This window comes from Hermetia illucens, chromosome 2 (genome assembly GCF_905115235.1).
Source record: "Hermetia illucens chromosome 2, iHerIll2.2.curated.20191125, whole genome shotgun sequence".
Lineage (NCBI taxonomy): Eukaryota > Metazoa > Arthropoda > Insecta > Diptera > Stratiomyidae > Hermetia > Hermetia illucens.
Window position 1 is genome coordinate 178893193 of NC_051850.1, and position 20546 is coordinate 178913738.

The 20546-nt window shown below is 43.5% G+C and overlaps 1 protein-coding gene across 3 annotated transcripts in view; it reads right to left on the minus strand.

Moving 5' to 3' along the window:
• Positions 1-20546, minus strand: part of LOC119649847 — a 467192-nt gene that overhangs the window by 250038 nt on the left and 196608 nt on the right. Inside the window, exon 1 of one of the 3 annotated variants that reach the window (XM_038052204.1) lies at positions 6512-6530. The exons of the other annotated variants lie outside the window; for them this stretch is intronic. The gene's annotated coding sequence lies outside the window, so the exon portion shown is untranslated. Of the gene's footprint in view, positions 1-6511; positions 6531-20546 lie in introns of those variants that run through there. 3 annotated transcript variants of the gene reach the window in all.

A 20546-nucleotide genomic window follows, 5' to 3' on the forward strand; every position in this document is an offset into this window, starting at 1 on the left:
ATTTCTCTTTCTTATTTCAACAAACACAATACAGCGATCATCAGCCCCAAATCCATAATGTGGCAGCTTTCATAAAATACGTCGTAAATTTTAAGGCCATAAACTCAATGAAAACTGATCACCAAAGTGCTCACTGTTTCAAAACAATGTCACTTCCCCAGCAAGTTTGTCCTACAAAATGATCCAACTTTTCCCAATAATAAATATTTTATCTCCAAAAGCCAAGCCGGAGTCAATCTATAATTTAAGGAAGTCGAATTAAGTTTCTTTTATGGCTATTGATCGTATAACCCAGCATTTCTAGCATTGGTTTGAGTAGATAAAGAATTTTATCACCTCAAGTTTATTCTGGTACAACGTGGAAATTTTATGGGAGATGATCAACTTGTTTTCCTGGGTTATAAGAAATCCGTAAATATTTTACGATCGCATGTTTGCATATGGGGACATGGTTGATATTATTGTAATGGGGCTTTTAATTAGGGAATTAATACTTCGATAACTTCTTTAAGTGAATAAAAGCTAATAATAAAGTATTCGTTGTACAAATAAACACTTTGGCGCTGGGATAAGCTGGTATACTTAATAGTTTGTGATGAATTTACAACTGGTGATATTTGCAGTCTCATTTCCAATTGTTGATTCTTCTTTTTCTTCAGCCTTTGTCCCGTTCGCAAGCGGGGTAGGCTCGTCGTGATCAAATTCGCCATTTGGCTCTACCAAATCCCTGATCTGGATCCAATCTCGAGGCTTTTAAATCCCCATCCAGCGTATCAAGCATTGTTTCGCTCGGCCTTTTGGTCGTTTACCATCGACTTCGATGTTCGCGAATTACGTGACCATACCATCGAAGACACCTCTCTCGCAGTTTCCCACGATCGGTGCAACCCCATATCGATCGCGGATATCCTCATTTCGGATGTGATCAAAACGTGTCGCGCCACTATTCCAACGCAACATCTTCGTCTCCATTACCGCAAGACGTAGTTCATTGTCTTTTATAGTTGGCCAACACTCAGAACCATAGAGAGCGACAGGACGGACGACATTCCGGTAAATTTAAGATTTGAGACGCTCGTTGATACGTCGATCACAAAGAACACCTGTTGTTGAACGCTACTTCATCCAGGTTGCGTTAATGCGTCTCGAAATTTCATAGCACAGTTCTCCGTTGGCTGATCGCGTTGACGCGAGGTATTTAAATGGCTCAGTTCTGGGCAGGTCCCTGACAGTGATTGTGCCTGTTTCATGGGGATTGGTCGTTAAAAATTCAGTTTCATTCTGATTCAATCTCAGACCGTGTTGCATGAGGCGATCATTTCACTTTTGGACAAGTTATCTCCAATAATTGATTAAACTATGATAACTAGTCAAGGTGCCCCATTTTGCACGAAAAATGTACTCTTAGCTCCCTACAAGAGGATTAAATGTTAGCGATATTGTGATCGGCATGATCACTGGGGATCTAAATGCTCGATCCAAAAATCTTGGAGACTATCTCAGTAATGGTAAAAGGATGAGGTTTGAGGTTGTTGTTCTCAACTCTTCGTTTATGTTATTCAACCTATCTCTATGCTTAATCAGTTGGGTTCGGTTCTAGACATCGCTCTCGCTAATTCCACAAGTCAATGTTGACAGTGTGGTACGATTATGAATAAAATATCCAACAATCACCACGCTCCCATCTGCATCTCTGGTAGCTGCTTAATGTTTCTTCTAAATTTAAAACAGTTTTTAATAGGTTAAAGGAGGGTGCGATGGCGTGAGATTTGGACTGACTTAATTGTGACAAAGGCTGGCAAGTCTTCCTGGAAATCCATGAAGGGTTTTCGCAACTACCTTAGTGACAAATCACCCAAGATCTTGAATCTTTTGAATTTCTGGCTGGGCAGTATTGGCACCATTCCCTTCTCTTCCGGATGTCCTTAGATATCCCACAGTTTCTCAGCCTTCTCTGAAGAAGAGCTAACTACTGCCTTGCTTAGAAGCGTGTCTCCGCCCCTGGGTCTGACAATATTATCATACTTACCGGTATATATGCTGATTGGCGCCGGAAAGTTTCTCTGCTTTGCTACAGGGTCTGAACCTTATCTGGCGCAAGTTAAGTCTGCCTGAGGACTAGTCTACTATTAGGGTGGTACTTATCCCCAAAACATTTGAAGACCCTGAACTTTTGAGTAGTTACTGCCCAATTGCTCACATTAATGTATTTGTCAAACAACGGTGTCCTTTTGCTTATTTCGATCGCTAAAAGCAAGGGTCAGCAGGTATTAGCTGTGACGCTGGATGTGAAGAACGCCTATGAAAAGGTTGATCTGGTGACCGTGAGTGACATAATGTCAAATTTTCTTTTTCCTGCTGAAATTGTTTTATGGTTGTCAAAGATAATATCCAAACGACGCCTTCCGCTAGGGCTAGATGGTGTTCAAGTAATGTGTTTTAAGTCTAATGCTGCTAAATATTTGTACAGCATTCTTTCACAATAAATCATCCAATATGCGGATGATTTTCTCATACTGGCCACTGGAGATGATAGGATTACGACCTCCAAATGTTTGCAAATGCAGGTGAATGTGTTCGTCGCTAAACCTTATAGATTGGATCTACCGATTAATCTAACCAAATCGAAATGTATTTCCTTCAAAACAAGCAGGGTAACACCCTTGCTTATTAAGATTAATGACCATACCCCCTTACATCAGGTCTTTGCTTTGGCCAGAGAACCACGACTCCGTTTCAGAAGACCTCTTCTCGCACCCAAAGAACTTAAATTAAAGGAAAGAAATCCTAAAACCTATCAATTGGTGGTGCAAAACCCAGATGCTGACAATGATCTGTCCTTGATCTATACGTCCTTCCACAGCTTGTTCGATACTGTAATTCCCACCGTTATCCCCACACCCTCTAATAAGCTTCAAGTAATCCTGTCGGATGACTTGGGTGGTGGCAGCAGACCCATGTGGCGACTACATGTGGTAGGGCTGTGAAAGGTCTTAAATCAAGGGGTTTTCTGGTCCTTGCGTCGGACAGTGTTTTCAGGAGGGATGGGTCTGCGTGCGTTGTAGTTGCTCCCTGGGGGACGCAAGTCTCACATTTTTCTTTGAAAGTGAGTACAGTCTTGACTGCTGAACTTTTTGCGTTAGGCAATCAAATGCACTCCCTTGCTTCTGACCGCCTTTTTAAGTCACTGAAAATTCGATTGTGCCTGGCTTATGCAGAATACTCACTAAACAAACTTGCCCCCAGGCTTACGAGGTTCTGGGGTCTGGTCCCACCAGATTGGTCGAACCCTTCCCTGGAGATGTTCTTAAAGCAATTCAGGAACACTGCTATAGAGAATAAGAGGATGACTTTCTTGCAAAATCACGAATGCAAGGCCCATTTTTCTGCGGCATTCATGCAACTCTTCCTATAATTAAATCAGAAGCCGCAAGTTTTTTAACTTTGAGTGAATCTTCGTGAGCAGATCTTCCTGCATGATTGATAAGCTTTTGGATTTCTTTACGGAGGCTAGAGTCATCATCATCATCCACGGCGCAGTAACCGGTATCCGGTCTAGGCCTGCCTTAATAAGGAACTCCAGACATCCCGGTTTTGCGCCGAGGTCCACCAATTCGATATCCCTAAAAGTTGTCTGGCGTCCTGGCCTACGCTATCGCTCCATCTTAGGCAGGTCTGCCTCGTCCTCTTTTTCTACCATAGATATTGCCCTTATAGACTTTCCGGGTGGGATCATCCTCATCCATACGGCTTAAGTGACCTGCCCACTGTAACCGATTGAGCCGGATTTTATCCACAAATGGATGGTCATGGTATCGCTCATAGATTTCGTCATTGTGTAGGCTACGGAATCGTTCATCCTCATGTAGGGGGCCCAGAATTCTTCGGAGGATTCTCCTCTCGAACACGGCCAAGAGTTCGCAATTTTTCTTGCTAAGAACCCAAGTTTCCGAGGAATATATGAGGACTGGCATGATCGTAGTCTTGTACAGTAAGAGCTTTGACCTTATGGTGAGCGGAACAGGTTTTGTGAGCTGAAATAGGCTCTGTTGGCTGACAACAACCGTGCGCGGATTTCATCATCGTGTTATCGGTTGTGATTTTCGACCCTAGATAGGAGAAATTGTCAAGGCTAGAGTCAGATTATAACATATACTCGTATGTGTTCTTTTACATTTTAGCGGACCTGCATTTTCTACTCCTCCTTTCCCTTCTTACTGCATCAACCTATCCCTACCCCTCAGCGCTTCAGCAGTTCGGTGTGGTTAATAGAGTTGCGGAAAAGTATCCGACCCACACCGAGTCAGCTACCTTTTGGCTACTGAGCAGCCTCTACGTGTTCGTGCGTCAAGTTTCTGCTTGTCCTCTTCTGTTTTTAAAATGGATTGATCTCTTCAAGACGAACCATGGAAAATTGGTTGTGATCATTCCAAATGGAAGGATTGATTTCATCGATAAGATTCTCATCAACAAAATACGACCATCTTAAAATCAAAGCAGCAGTGCGTTCACCTAAGGTTTTCTCGGAGCGCAACTGTATACGGAGAGACGTTTCTCAAGGGAGTTCATTGAGTCTTTTTGTGTTTGTAGAGAGCTGAACTGCCGTCAATGGCTATTGAATAATGCAAACACATGAACTTCAGCTTCAGCCAGAAGTTGTGAATCTTATCAACTCCTGATGTCTTCCAATTACCTGTCTTTTCAAGGACTGCTTCTACGTCAGCTTCAGTTATGTCCGGCATGGTCGTTTCGGGGAGGGTCTCGCATGAACGCATAAGGTGTGGGAGCCATGCTGTTTCTAAATTGCAACGGGCAGGTTTCCCTCTAAACACTTCTCCAAAAGTCTTCTGTCTGGTCCAGATGGAGGTGACTTTCACGACTTGAGTTGGTGAGATTTTTATAAAATCCCCGTTGGTTCTGGAAGAACAATGTGGTATCTATCTTTCGCGAAAAGCTCTTTTGGATGCGACTGGAGCATACCGCAAGTTTCTGCTTCAGCACCTCGAGGATTTCTTTGATTGGCACATCATTAGACAGGTGGTAGTTTTCAATGATGTTCGCAACGCATCTGTGCACTCTTGGTGATGGATTTTCAAAAAGGGCTTGCGTGGCACGGTCAATCCCCTTTCTCAACTTTTTGACTCTTTTGTTGAGTCGAAACACCCAGAACGGTAAAGTCCTTCTGCGCATAGCTCTGTTATTCGCTCTAAGATTTTGATTATGGAGACAAATAACCGTGGCTGCTGAAACATAGATCAGGCTGTGATCCTCTGTCGCAGTAATCTCGCTAGACAAACGATCAGCCAAAATTCTGTCAACGGCAGCAATGATGTTAGTAGTTACCGAAAAGAACTTTAGTTTTGAGATCTTTGGCCTAGGGTCTGGGAGAATCTCAGCATATTCTGTGAATGCGACCTGAAATGCAGTCAAAGCCTCATTATAAATTGGGTCCTTATCCTCAGTGATTAAGCTTCTTCTGACTACTAGGTTCATGGAATGTCTAACAGGTGGAGAACTTGCGTTGCTCCTTTGGCTAGTCCGGTAATTTGATGACTCCAGACTCAAGTTGGTAAGGAAACTCGGTTGTTATTCATTATCACCAGGTGCTGGTTGATGTGGTTCTGTTCCATAACATGACATAGTTCCGGAAATCGGGTTAGGAACACGGCATGTAGTTGGTGTCTGTACCCTGGTGGATTCCGTTCCACATCCGTGACACGGTAATAGGCGTGGACGATAAATTCATTGAGATGGTTCGTACAAACCATACGAAGCTTAGGTCTTCCGTTCCTGGTGATTGACGGTATAACCGCCAAAATATCTAAGGGTGAAGAGCCGCTCTGATATTATTGAGCAACTCTTAACCATGTTGGGTACTGTCTTCGTGTCCGTGGGGTCCTATTAAAATTGTTTAAAATGCCCTCAATTTTACTTCTACGAGTATTGGGGAAGCAGTCAGCCCTACAATAGAGCCCCAATCTTGCAGTGCCCCCTGGTTACCTCCAAGGGTAGCGAAGGTATTTAGCGGGGAGCCGCTGAAATACAATGTAACGTCACTGCAGTTCATCCGATAGGCGCGTCGATTGCTTCATCCCGGATTACGGATTTGTTAACGAGGTTTACTTCCCCAGAAAGGGAAGGATAGGTTAGGGAAGACGAACACAAATGGAAACCTTCTGCTTGTCCACGACTAGTTATTTACAAGATCATCTTGCGATATTCGTAGTTGAGCCGCTGGGTCATGTCATTATCCGCAACCCATGACATGCGCCTGGTTGCAAGCAGCCCTGCGTTTGCAATTCAGGACGGGATTACCCACGTACGCCATATATATATATATATTGAAGCTTCGATCTATCAGTAAGGGTTCATATATGGAAAAAGGGTTGCTACAATTTGAAAGAAAGATGTTTTTAATTCACAAAATAATATGTTGATACCCTTACAATTCGAGCCGACCCGCTTGTGAACGGGACAAAGGCTGAAGAAAAAGAAAGAAGAAGATACAAACCCTTACAATTGATCTCGTTTCCAAGAATTTTCCTTCCTACTTAGTCCATATGTATAAGTGGAGATATCTTACCTGAAAAAATAAAAAAAGTATTATGAATTTAGTGGATTGATACTATCTAGATATTGTTTTAGATAAACTTTGAGGCATTTATATCTGAATTCAAAAAAATATCTTCTCAAAAGAAAATGGATGCCTTCACAGTTCCGGACTAAATAAAATATAATTTTTGGAACCATTGCGTTAAAAATCTATCTTTAGTAGAGTTGATAAAAAGAATGTTAAAAAGGTGAGATATTCTGTGAGTTTGTGAGCAACAGATGTCACGTCTTTCTTTGAAATTTAGTCTTCAGGACATTCCAGGCCTAGAACCAAATAAGGGTTTCAGACGAGATAAAAATAATGTATGTAAATACGAATCCTTTGAGATAGACGTCTCTATGAAAGAGTGCTGTATTCTTCTAAGTAACGCATTGACTGCGTCTGAGTTTGAGAAGAATAATGTATTAAAGGCTTAGAATCTCCTTTCATACATATCTTGCAGGATTCTATGCAAATGTACAGTCCCACTAACAGTCTGATTTCAAAAGCACAACATTCGACGCATAAAACGTAAGTACTTTTACCCCTTTTCGTTAGCTTTGGGGTTCAAGACTTGTTTTAAATTATTTGCATAGGGTGAATCTAGCTATTATATTGCTCGCATTCCTTTTCGGAGATGATTGAAACAGATGTCCTATTATTTCCTTCAATAAGTGGGCAAGGACTTTATTCCACAATTTAAGTAAACCCCGTTCAAATGATAGGGACTTGTCTGGTAGCTTATTTCTAACTCCTTTGGGCTATTACTTCTCGAGATTGGTGGAGAAGTTAATAAGCTAAAATTATGACTGCAGCAAAAAGGAGCAGGACATCCTCCCTACTCGACACAAAAGAAAAAAAATAGTGCAACGTGTAATCTTCCTTAATGACGCTAGCTCCTTTGAGGACTAAACTTGCCTCAATTACAAAGCAGATAGAGCACATTCCAAAGCTGTTGACTATAAATTCTAAAATAGAAAGCCTCGTTATTGAGGAACTATGGAGCAGGTGACGTCAAGCACCCTGTTCCATTCCTTCATATGCACATCCCTTAGTTGCAGTTCCAGATAATACACATGAACGTCTTGAAAGCACTACACGCAGCCTTGCATGTGTTATTAAAGAACACTCAAGTTTTGCCGACTCCATTGTTATCATCTACTTAGACTCCAAAATACAAAGAATGCAACGTCCCGCCCAGGCTTCAAGCACCATTAGAATATTGTCTACCCTAAAGCTTGCAAGCCCATTACACAATCCTTTTCGAGGTTTGCACCAGACTGCAAACAAGACAATTTTCCACTGTAAATGCAAATTCCGTCCTTGATAATGCATAAACATTAGGGAAAGCGAGAAAGACCTCATTGTCGTCCTCTCTACCAGATGCCAATGAATAGTTGAACTTAACTGTTCACAGAAGCAAGGTGCATCCTGAAGGGACGCTCGGCTCAGAAGCTCTTATCAAGCAGGAATGCATCCTTGAAGTTGTTCTGTGTAGATGACGGTTTGCACTCAGGCGCCTTATGAGATTTTCCGATATAGGGAAAAGTTTCGGTGCACAAGCAATTTGCCCCGAGAGAGAGGGTTCGCTGAACTTTATAATAATAACATTCTTAAGATGATATCGCTCGGAAACTAGGTCAGAGTGACATATTTAAGATTTCTTAAGCTTAAGAAGAGTTCAAAGGGAAAATGTCTTTTACAAGTTTCTGGAAAGAAATGGACTATTTATGTAAGTAGTATTTCTAGTGAGAGAAGGACTCCTTCTCAATGAAAATTGCTCTTGGGTTTTCGTGACTTCTGTTAAATTGATTATTAATTTTTCGAATGGATTCACAAAAACTGGGCAGACAAGAGTTAAAAAAGGTTTGAAAAGTTCAGTAGTTTCCAATGACATTTACTTGACGTAACAGTTGGAGTAATAAAGGGCCAACGGAGAGGAGAAGTTACCGGACTTTTATGTTCGCCCCCATTACACATACATTGAACGGTGCGAGTTAGACCTTAACTGCTTAAAAACCAGAAAATAATTAATTGACGTTTATGACGCTCTCTATGGTTCTGAGTGTTGGCCGACTATAAAAAACAATGAACGGCGTCTTTCGGTGATATAGATGAAGATGTTGTGTTGGGCTAGTGGCGAGATACGCCTTGATCACATTCGAAATCATGTAATTCACGCTAACGAGAACTCCCTTGTCAAAATTGGTTTGAACATCGAAGTCGATGGTAAGCGACCAAAAGGCAAGCTGAAACAACGTTGGCTTGATACACTGGATGGCCATTTGAAAGCCTTGGGAGTGCATCCAGATCAGATACTTGATAGAAGAAAATGCTGCAAGCGATGATGACGAGCCGGCCCTGTTTGTGAAGGGGACAAAGACTGAAGAATAAGAAGATCGACAGAGAAACTTAACATACAATCTCCGAAGTTCTCCCACCTTGTGCAAGTTAATGCCATTGCCCTCTTTTCTATGTTGATTGTGAGGTTTCATCTGAAATCTGGAAAACACATCTCCGCTATGAAATCATCAATTGCGTATTATTTTTTAAGTTTTGTCTTAGGTCGGAGGAGGAGCAAATCCAGCGGCCAGGGGCACGGAATGTCATTGGCTACCTTTGACCCATGACGTTAAATGGTTTTTTTGTGTGAGTTCTCCCATCTCATGGCGCATAGCAACACACTGCATCATATACACGGCACTCACATTAGACCTTGTGCGCCGAATTTTTCTCCCGCAATTACCGTCCGGTCGAAGATGTGCAATGATTTTTATCCCCATGAAATTTCGAAGAATAAGCTGGGAGTTGGATTTCTTGTCCTCTTGCGTTGAGGATATGCATAAATCTACATAATATTAACATTCAATGATATTTTTGGATGCTATAAATTCATATGAAACTTCATATTCTGCCTCCAATTTTTGCAAAATGTTATATTTCTAGGAATTTAATTCATGGGTCAATTTAAAAGAAAATTAATAAGAAAGTATTATTAACTGAATTTGGTCGGGATGTGTGCCCTTTTGGCGGATGCAGTCATATTTATCATTAATGCGTATTCACGGTGTTCTAGCAAAGAAAGTAAATGCTTAATGGAAGACGTCCCAGGTCAAGGGACAAGAAGAAAGAAATTACGAGCTCGAAACGTTAATATCTGCGGTTTTTAACCATGGGTAAGCAGGATCCCCCCGTGATATTATTGGCCAGAGCGCCCCGACACAGGAACCAAGGAGAGAACCACCATAAACGAGAACGACTGAGATACCTGCCACGTGTTCGAGCTGTATGGGTTCACTCTCCTCATCAAAAAAAAATCATTAAAGGGGCCCCCAAAAGCTCCATGTACGGACACTTCACAAGGACGCACAGAAGCGATATTAGTCTGAGCGATCAAGACGGTATGAGCACCAAGCATATAAAACTAGTCAACTTTATTTTCGACGAAAAAGGACGAACACCGAAGGTAATTACTGGGAATCATTGCGTATGGGCCTCAAATGAAGAACCAAAAAGATAAACGCGACATAACTAATCAAGGACTGGCCAACAAAATTGATCGAAATATTTTTCAGAAAGGAGAATCAGGTTCCACAGTGGATCAGATCTTTGCCAGCTAAAATAAACGTAGAGGTTTGTGCGTCATTATTTCTATAGTTCCAAACATTCGTTCTCTGGCCGCTTGATACTGTTGCCGTCTTACCTACAATGGCCTCCAAATCGAAAAAGGCCGACTTTCTTGAAATTTTTGGTGATGGTGTAAGTCCGTTTTGATTAAAGCTGGAGATACGGACCCGCAAGACGTCGTTGAAATATCCGCATCCTAATCACGAAATTGGCGTTCACCGAAATAATGTCCAACCTGTTGTTAATTCCAGTACGTCAAATCACCTAAATACTTGATTTTCAAACCCAGAACTTCCTGGGAAAATCTCCATATCCTTATCCACCTCCATGAATTCAGCAAGAATAAAGAGATGATGTGAAATAATATAGAACGCCTTCTTGTAAAACATCGTTCTGCTGACCTAACTTGCGCGGGTTGCAAATAGTCCCTGTCGAAAAATAGAGTTGTCTTTATACGTCGGGTCTTAGCCCACATATGAGGTCCAGTATATCCCTAACATTTAATGGTTTCCTAAACTACTTACCAAGAGCCTTACGGGCAGCCTAGAGGTAATCCCAGTCCTGTTTGCTGTTTTTAGACCGGTGCGGGTGGACCAAACTAAGGACGCGATTGTAGCAGTATTCCCTGCTTGCCTAAAAAAAGTCATCTAAAAGGGAATCGAATCGATCTTGTGGCTACGGAATTGAACTGATCTATTGGCAATGACATTTTGGTTTCGTCAAAGGTTTATAATTGGATTTTGGAATCCGCGAACGTTTTCCGATGACGATTGGTCTGCTTGCTCCAACGTCAGTGAGAATTTCAGCGATTCAGGCTTTACATTCTGATGGAACTCTGTGGAACAATTCTCTTCCTCTTGCAAAACTGTCCAGTTGCATTCTCGCAAGTCTCCTAGAAGTAACCATGCCTCAATATTGCTTACCGCATCCATTAGCCGCGCTCTCATGTCCTGGAAACCGGTATTAGAGATGCGAGATTGCGGTTCAAAATGAGGTACATCTTAGTAGTGCAGTGTTCTGATTCAGAGGAGAAGGAAGCTATCTGTGAGTAACTCCACACTGTCCAAGATTTGTTTCCTAAAGGTGACATTACGATCGCGATGGGAGATCTGAATGCCAGGGTGGGTTCTAATAACACCTTGCTGGGACATGTGATGGGGAAACGCGGTCTTGGGAACTGTAATAACAATGATGAGAAGTATGCGAGTTTTTGCAGCTTGCGCCGTCTACTACCATAATGTCAGTTTGGTCTCACTGGATTGGCAACATACATCTAATCATATCGGACTCATCGCGATCGGTCGTAGATTTGGGAAATACTTCCTGGATATGCAAAATAGGAGAGGCGATGACATCGACCTCGAGCGAAATCATTGTTTGATGGTCGGCTACTTTCACTTGCGTATCGGGTTAGGATCTCTTTGCAGATCGCTTATAGGACCCAACTGTCATTCCACAGTAGGAAAATAATCTTCGTGATCGGTGAGTACTAGGCAGCCATGAAAAGCGCTCTCCCCTCGGGTGAAAATGAGAGTGTTGACCACGTTTTAGAGGGGCAACATATTGTTTGGCTGACTGTGGAGATATGAAGACTGATCAAGGAACGTACGGAACTGAGGGTTCTTACTGTTGCGATTAGGAGCGAGCGTCATGTCCTCGAGCTTCGGTAGCAGAGAAACTTTTAGGGAGCACAGCGTGGCGCTCGTCTTGATAAGAACGCTTTTCTTATTACCCAAATTAGGAAAGCAGAAATTGATGCAAATAATTAGAATTTAGTTGCTGGAATCACTTAAGAACTTGCATGTGGTCACAAATCTTTCGATGGTCCTGTGGAAAAGGTTAATGGTTGATCTCCCATTCTCTAAGACAAACAGCTTAATTGGTAAGAGAAGGGAATATGTTGCCACGTTTCTTAACCGGATGACATATGATTAGGTTTCACCTCCCGTAACATCTAGATATGGAATGTCCCATCTAACAGAAAGGAAATTAGCTAGGCCATCAATGCACTCAAGAGAGTAAATTACCCTGAGCTTCATTAATCTTGGGAATTTGAGACCTTTGACGGCGGGTAGAAGAAGACGATGATCGTTGAGGTTTCGAAAAAGAGAACCTGTTTTAGTCGATTTAGAGAAGGTTTTCTATTGCTTCAAGGGGACATGGCAGCAGAATATATCTGGAGCTTTCTATAGAGGAGTGGCACTTCGGAGAAGCAAATCAACGAATACGGGTGCATTTTGCTGACGGAATACCAGAAGTGTAACATTGGCCAGCTTTTGCTTGGTAGCCTCAAACACTTGGACAGCCTCCGAGACCACACAATCAAGTGAGAATCATTGTCCAATCAAGGAGGCGTTAAGGATCCATTGACGGCAAGGAACGATGGTAGAAATTTAACATGCGCCAGAACCTTCTCAGATCGATAATAGTTTTTGGAAACGGGAAGCTCGAAATTGCTTGTACTTTGATTGGGTCTGGTTGGCTGTCTTCAGAGGTAATCAGGTAGTCGAGGAAACTCGGCCTCAAAACGTTGAATAATGTACAGCGGGTGCTCTGAACATCATCCAAACATGCAAAATAGAAGTGGAAATGCACAGTCTTTAAAAGGTTTGCGTAGGAGTGCACATTCCAAAAGTCATCCAAGTGAATTCGAAGGGTGAATGTCATTGAGAGCTACAGGGATTTGATGATTTGTCTTGACTAAGTGTGATAGAGTGTGCAAAATCGTGGATGAGTGGAATGGGGTATCGGTCTGGAATCTTCTGAGCATTTAGACGTCTGTAGTCACTGTGTGAAGGGTCTACAAACACTCCGGTTTAAAAGTTCTTGCAGTGGTAATGGACGCACATTAGAAAAGATCGAGTAGCCAGTAGTGGCAGACTACGCTTGGTATTGATGTTGGGGTTTTTTGAAGAAGTGCATGAATAGGTGGGTCGCGAAGGTCTTCAAAACCGAGAGGAAAAGTGATTTCTGCCCAGGTTGAAATTTTCCCTGATGACTCAAAGGTGGATGTGAGGTCTACCAGGGATCCAGGGATCCACCCAACGTGCGTTTTGCATGCAAGTTGCTCACTCCGCCACAAAGTGTTTGGCAACCTAGAGGCAGGAGAGGGGGGGTTTAGCAGAGCACCTGGGAGTAGCTGCCAAGCTGGCCGAAACGTGGATTTTTATGGAAGTGAAATTATTTAAGCCATTAAATCATCAGATGAAGAGACGGCACCGACCTTTATTGTCAATCGCAGGAAAAACAGTGCTATCAAAATCCTAGTTGGTAGAGATGATGTGGTTTTCAAAATTAGTTATTAAATACAATACCTAGAGGTAATTAATATTCGATATCAAGTTCTCCTTCGAGGGGGTACTTGGACTGTGCACGAGGATGTAACTCATGTCTACCAAGGCGATATCTACTATTGAAAGTAGGCTGGTTATGGCAGGGGTGGCGAAATGGATCTTACTATGTGTGGCTCCTTTATGGGCAGAAAATTGGAGCACCACTATGAACCAGGTGACGATGAGTTCGAAAAGGGCCCCTGAGCCTGACACAGTTTCTTACGGGATGCGAAGGCTAAAGGAAGTGTTTACATTGCTTTAGATTGGATGAGCCCTTCGACTGTCCTCCTGAGAACCCGGATGAACCAGGAAGATGCTTCTACACTTAAGCTTGAATTTTCTACGGGAGGCTAAATTTGGATGTTCTCGAATTTCCGTCTATATTCTGAGAAATAGTAATTAATGAAAGTGTGCTTTGGAAACTGGTTTTTCTGAAGTTTCCAAATTGAGTTGTCTCCTCTATTTCTAAGAAAAATCTTTATATTTTTGGATTTTCCTCTTGAAATCTGATTCGATATTGAATCAATTCTGAATTTAACTTGAATATCTATTTCTCCAGAATGCTAAAATTTGCTAATTAATTTGTTAAATTTTGTCCACTCCAAGGAGCCTCACTTCTCCCAGTCTTCTTCAATATCAATGACATCGATCTAATTTCAAGCAATCATGATTTATCGGTAGAATATCAAACCACATTTCGGCGAATATCAAATATCACATGAAAAATAGATTCACACCTCGAACCAGTTTTCGGGGTTTATTTCAAGAAACCACTTCAGACTCCATTCTTCAATGGTCGTTTGCTTGGGTCTGGCATTTTTTTTCAATCAACTTTTCGCCAAATTTTCTTGTTTTTTTGTTGCTATTGAGGTTTTGCAATGCGACCCGTTTGTGTTCATTTCCATCACATGAAATCAATTCCTCGTGATATTGCGTAAACAGAGACCAGAACCGAAAGGATTGGGCCATTCATTGTGCGAAATGTACAATGAAAGGAATGAGAGAACAACAAATGGACAGCCAGGGACAGGCTATTCCGGGAATTCATTGTGATGATGGGGTGAAATTTGATCCTTTTCGTTATATTCCCTATCAAGTCCATTTAGAATGAGTAGCACTACTTGTTTTCAAGTGAACCAGGATCAGGATTTTTGTATGGCTTCTTGCCATCAAGCTTCCAGACCAGTTGTCTACTGGCCCAGTAGATATTCCGTATTGTGTATGGTTTATCCTTCGGCTTTTCTTCATCCCAACTGCATCACACGTCTCCCTCCTGCTGTGAGGCTTAGTCGAAATACGGTCAGCGCCAATTTCAACCAAGATGTTGTCGTTTTTAAGTGGTGTTACCGAGACCCAGGAAGTCACTGTTTTGGTTTCGATTGATTGAGGTATTCCTTGGAGTTACATTTGATCCAGGACAGTGGCTTCAACGGCAAAATACTGGAAAACCTTACAAATTTATTCTAATCCTAGATGTCACGGAACTGAACATATTGCACGAGAAAAATAGGGGAAGACACGGAGCTCGAAAAAATTGGCAACTCGTATCAGCTCATCTACTGTCCACTTCACCTGATGGTAAATTTCAAGGTAAGTAATACAGATACCGAGGTGTCAGTTTCACGCAATTTTTATTGATTGCAAGAAAATATTCATCCAAGGGGTTTTCTGCCTCATCCCCCCACACTTCCCACCTTAGACGCCGCAAAATTCGTGTTTGCTGCTGTTCGGGCGACACCTTCACGCTTCCTGTTTTACGTGTCGAAGTGACGGGCGTAATCGGAATGAGGAAAAACGGCGCATTCAGGCGTTGTATTATTTTAATTTCAACGATAATTTCCTTTGAATTGGATGCCTAAAGTCGGTTTTTTTTCATGAATAGCAATTGCAACATGCATACTCACATTCGAGATTGTAGGTGTCCCGAAAGGAGGGCGGAAACCGCGACGCCTGTATGCAAGAAAGAACATTTCCAAACGCAGTGTCGGGTCGCAGAGAGCTAAGGGTAGCATGATGTCTGAGTGGATTCCGCTCGGCTGATATGCAATATGCAACTTGCACTCATTCAACCCTTGCAACCTGCTCGGTTTTAAGTGTGGTGCGAAAACATATCGCACACTTGACGATTACATCCTTGTACAATTGCCGTGTTTTCCGCTTGTAGACTGCCCTCGGTGCACAAAGTCCTGGAGGGTTCACGTTTTGTGGGAATGCATATACAACTGAGCTCATGTAAAATTTAATAACTTTTTTGTGAAAGTTTTATGCATGCATTTTAGCAATTTCAAGAGTTACTTTCTATTTGGAATTTTCGCTGGAGCTGGAAGTTGATGTTGGTATTCATTAAAAGCAAATTCAACTTTGGATTAAGTAGTTCTTTCAGCAGATTAACTAATAGTTGGCATGCTAGTATATGGAACGTTAAGTAGGGGACATGAGTGCAGGTATCTGATAAAAGAGCAGATTGGATTATCCTGGATTCATTTGCCTCATAGAGGGTATACGGATTTGATTTCAAAGCAGACCTTCATTATCCACGCTCGTCCCCAATTGGGGTTGAATGGGTTCATACACACAAGGTAAAGTTCCTGACCGCTTTCAATTCGGCAAAGGCCAGTGACGATACTTGTCCATGTCTGGATCAAGCGGGCTCACACCTCCCAGTGGTTGCCCAGAATAATCATTATTATAATCATGACCGACCTCCCAGCGGACAATCTAATACAAAGTCCACTGAACCTGGCAACAAAACATCCATATGCAATGGAATATATACCCCAGGTGGCAGACCAGTTGTACTGGAAATTCCACCCTATCAGGAGGTCGGTGCTACGGATTCAGGGGAGGTCCTATGAATGCATTTGATCAACCCTTTTAGCTGGAGTTCGAGGGTTACAAGATCATACCATCGATAAAAAACGTAACCAAATAATAAAAAAACAAATCGAGAAATCGGAACCTGGACGCTTCGGGTATGAAAGGTTTTGTGCACTCCCGACCTTTCCAACAAATGTCAAAACTAACACCGGCTTTAGAAAATACTAACCGAGACCTTTCATTTGATACCCCACATGACTATATTTGGTGAAAAAAAACTGCACTCCCCTTTTGCATGTAAGGGTACCTCCCCCCCCCCCCCCCCCAATTCAACATATCAGGATGTGATTCACTGTATGCATGAGTGTTCACAGCTCCCACCTTTGCACCAAATTTGGTGACAATCGCTGTAACCGACTCCGAGAAAAATGCGTGTGACGGGCAGACAGACAGACAGACGTGGAGTTGTCAGATCTCCCATCAGTCGCGTCCCTTCCTAAGGGAATGCTCGGCGGATGCGTAGGAATATGCACTTGTACACATTTGGAGGTGTGTGTGCATGGTCGGGTAGGTAGGAAGGACACCCAGAACAAGAAACCAATATGAAAGAGAAAGGGGAGAAAAATTGCAGTGCGGTACAGGTACATTATTCCCGAGAATGCCAGTTCAAAAAACACGGAAAGATGCCTCACAATCTGATCATTCATTAACCTATAGTGGGGTGATGACCCCTGGTCGAGACATGTCGCAGGACTTAGTGTTTGATCCATTTAGGAGAAATTCGACGACCCTGCGATCTCCTCCGAAATTAATGCTGATGAAGGAAGGAAATAAGCACTAGCGTGCGAGGGTAATCGAAGGAGGGTAAACGTGACTTACCGTTTAGTGGCGCTAAGGGTGTGCATTGCCTTCAGAACAATATCAGGCGACGCAGCGTGTATTATTGCGGGAACGATCCCGATGGACATTCTGACAAGTGAGGTACGCTGCCTGTACGAGAAAAGGGGGAGGAATCCTCCTGAAAAGGATACAGAAAGGCGGCGAGGCGACAGTCGCTGGAAAAGTGGCAACAACGGTGGGATGACTTGCACAGGGGTCGCTGGAGCCACACTTTGATTTCTCATATTGAGGAGTGGATTCAGTGACGACACAGCGAGGTTAACTACCTTCTGACGCAATTCTTGTCAGGACTTGGTGGCTGCAGGAAGTATCTACACCAATTCGGGCTGGATGATTTTCCCTTTTTTCCGGAATGTGGTTGCACACCTAAGGACCCGGCGTGTTACGTTCCATTGTCCATGATTTTGCACAGACTTGAGAAGCCTGGAGGGCCCTCTGAAAGTCAATATAAACCCGCAGAACATCGTCGGGGAAATGCTGAAGTCGGAGGGAAACTGGTGTACGGTGAACTCCAAAATCAAAAGTATACAGAAGGAACTTAGTTGCTTAAAGCGTAGTCCTCCCCGCAAAGTAATGGTTTGCGGTGGCTCTGTCGGGAAGGATAAGAGAGAAAATGAGAGTGGTTTTAGTGGATGAGAATCCCAGAGACTGCAACCTGGCGCGGCGGTGTCTTTGTAAGATTTCGGTACTCGATCCTTTCAGGAGTTCGGTACTCCTTAGATCACCATTTGGTCGAGCGAGGTCGTTAGATTGACGAAGTGTTTGTCAGACAATGACGGAGAAATGTGAGGAAGCCAAGTCCAGCGATCTGATTCTAACACCAGATAGATGTGACGAATGTCAGCGAGCGAACGACCACTCGCGAGTAGCATTTTCTGCATTGGGCTAGGTGGAAAAATCCCTTGGCAAGCTGGCTAAAGTAAGGGCCAGATGACAGGGGGTGACTATCGAGTGCCATATACAAACGCAAGGGAGATGAGCCAGGGGAGGTGGTTGCACGCGAAGAACGGCAACGCACTCTAGACGAGTAGATCTCGTGGCAAAATGAAACTAGAGGCAGATGAACTGCGCGGCTCATCGGTAACTTAGGTGCGTGGCTGAATCGGAAGCATGGTGAGACTGACTATTTCCTTACTCAAGTGTGGCATGCAAGTTTTCAGTCTTACCTGCCCAAGATTGGAAAGGCACGATCCCCGGATTGGGTGTTTTGCAATGGAGTTGTGGAAGACGCCCATCACGCTTTTTCTTCTTGTGGAAAGTGGGAAGGGATTCGTCAGCAGTTTTTTATAAACACACGGGATCTCTCTCTGGACAACATGGTCGAGGAGATGCTGAGAAGTCTTTCGCGTTGCAAATAAGGTAGAGCTTGACCGGTGGAGGAGCCGGATGGCAGAGGTTCCTTGAACTGACAGTTCCCTTTCTCCTCTTCTCTCCCCTCCTGTTGGTGAAAGGAATTCCCTGATTTGGAGGCTCCACAAAGTGAGAGAGTTCGGGGATTAGCCCGAAGTAATGTGACAAAAGGTTCCAGGCTAGCTCTCTGACGATGTGGAGCTGTTTAGTTGATAGTCCGGCAACGTACCGAACAGGGAGTCCAACACTATGTGCGTAAATGCATTCATCTACCCTACCCCTCAAAAAAAACTATCGAGTGCAAGGAGATCACTGAGGTTACCACAAAGAAGGATCTCTGCGCAGCACTGGAAAAGTTATTTGAGCTTTCGAGACTACAGAAGTCGGCAGTTAAAGCGATGCGAAACGCTTATGTGGGGATGCAGATTGCAGTTATTAGCCTGCCAGGTTTGTGGAAGGATCGGCGATAGCAAGGCTTCGGGTTTGGTTGGCATCCCTAAGAAAGCGCTGAACCTGGCGGTGGGGACCTGACCGCATTGGTTTATAAATACCTTTAAGGCGTGCATGGTGGAAGGCGTATTTCCTCCACAATGGAAAAGGTAAAAACTGGTGTTGTTGCTTATACCCGGCTAGCCACCGGGGGACCCAGCATCCTGTCGGCCTATCTTTTTGTTGGAGATTATAGGGAAGATGTTCGAGCGGATCATCTGCAATAGATTGTTCCTAATCATGAAAGACGGGAATGGTCTTGCGGATGAACAATATGGGTTCCGTGAAGCGCGCTCTTCTGTTGGAGCGGCGGAGAGAGCGGTGGACTTGGTTCGAGAGGCAATGATTTCTGGCAAGTGCTGCGCCGTGGCGACGGTGGATGTAAAATGCATTCAACTCCGTCAACTGAGGCCACATTAAGGGATCATTGCCCAGAATTAATGCATCTGGTTACTTAGCTTTAAGTAATCGAGAGTTATCTGTCGGACAGAACTCTATGGTACAGGACGTACCACGGGCCCAATGAATGCATCATCACATCGGGGGTACTATAAGGCTCGTTGTTGGCTCCCCTGCTCTGGAACGCGATTTATACTGGGGAGTTTTTGCTTCCCGTAGCAGGCTAGGTTGGTCGGTTTTGCAGATGACCTGGCCATAGTGATCGTTGCGAAACTCCCGGAGAATGTGAAGGTTCACGGAACCGAGACAGGTTGCGGGTTGGAAGCGATATAGTCGTCTCAAAGTCGACCATCAAATATCTTGGCCTGACTTTCGATGCCAGGCTGAGTTTCAAAGGGCATATATCGTACACCTGTGAAAAAGCTGCAACGGCCACCAGGCCCTTGCCAGGATGATGCCGAACATAGGTGAGCCAAAACAGTGTAGCAGGCTGCTGATTGCTGGGGTCGTGCAGTCCATATTGTTGGCGTCACCTGTGTGTACGGAGACTTTGGACAATGTACAGAACAGGAGGAAGATGAATTCCGTCTATCGTCTGTTTGCGTTGAGGGTATGCAGCGCATTTCGAACTAGTTCGGATGATGCGGTGTTCATTATCGCTTGGATAGTCCCTATTGAAAGATGCGATGCAATCCATCAGGAACAGAAGCAGATCACCGACGAACGGCAAGAGAGGAGTCGCATAGGTTCTGGCAACGACGGTGGGACGAGTCGTCAAAGGTTCGGTGGACATACATGCTTCTTCCTAATATTAGGGAATGGCTTGACCAAAGACACGGACAGGTGAACTATTAACTTACGCAATTCTTCACTGGACACGATGGTTGCTACCGAACGTATTTGTACCTCATCGGTGTGGATGATTCCCAGAATTGTTACAGATGTCGTGGGATCCCGGAGGACCCGGATCATGTGGTTTTTAAGTGCTCTAGATTCTGGAAGGAGAGAAGAAGCCTGAGCGAAGGAGTCGGCATGAGCCC